Below are 790 nucleotides of genomic sequence, written 5' to 3'. Positions count from 1 at the left end.
ATTACCCATCAAACAAGTCCGAGAGTGAGGTTGCCAAACGCATCGTCGGCATCACATGCTGACGCGCACGCTACAACCACAAGATGGTGTAGCACACTTGGTAGAGTTGAGCGAAAGCAACTCTTTCAAAGGGATACACATACCACTGCCTCGGCGAAGGTCAGTAAAGACGCACACCAGAGGGAACCAGAGTTGTGTGTTGGTTTGTGTATAATGGACGTATCATTACCCATCAAACAAGTCCGAGAGTGAGGTTGCCAAACGCATCGTCGGCATCACATGCTGACGCGCACGCTACAACCACAAGATGGTGTAGCACACTTGGTAGAGTTGAGCGAAAGCAACTCTTTCAAAGGGATACACATACCACTGCCTCGGCGAAGGTCAGTAAAGATGCACACTTTGGTAGTACCGGGTACCTTATACACTGACTGATTGTCGTGTCACAAAGGGGTGATCGACAGTCGCACTTTGGCGTGCTCGGCTCCGCATCCGTCGGGGCCGTGGGCGCCTGCAGTGTGGTACTAGGGAAGCAGAGTTGTGTGTTGGTTTGTGTATAATGGATGGATGGACTTCGGTTCCATTCATCAACTAGTTCGGTGTGTACGTTAAACCCTAGGCAGGGGATCACTCGGCTCATGGATCGATGAAGACCGCAGCTAAATGCGCGTCAGAATGTGAACTGCAGGACACATGAACATCGACACGTTGAACGCATATGGCGCATCGGACGACTCAACCCGACCGATGCACACATCCTTGAGTGCCTACCAAGTTATCTCAACACTCT

General features: G+C 51.1%; 1 non-coding gene across 1 annotated transcript; it reads left to right on the top strand.

Annotated features, from left to right (window-relative positions):
• The first annotated feature begins 611 nt into the window (after nucleotides 1-611).
• Nucleotides 612-769, top strand: LOC118516781. Its single transcript, XR_004908092.1, has one exon. It is a non-coding gene; the product is annotated as a 5.8S ribosomal RNA (ribosomal RNA).
• Nucleotides 770-790: the final 21 nt, after the last annotated feature.

This window comes from Anopheles stephensi, unplaced genomic scaffold (assembly GCF_013141755.1).
Source record: "Anopheles stephensi strain Indian unplaced genomic scaffold, UCI_ANSTEP_V1.0 ucontig392, whole genome shotgun sequence".
Classification (NCBI taxonomy): Eukaryota; Metazoa; Arthropoda; class Insecta; order Diptera; family Culicidae; genus Anopheles; species Anopheles stephensi.
Note: the sequence above shows the minus strand (reverse complement) of the source record. Positions and strands in the feature narration are given on the sequence as shown.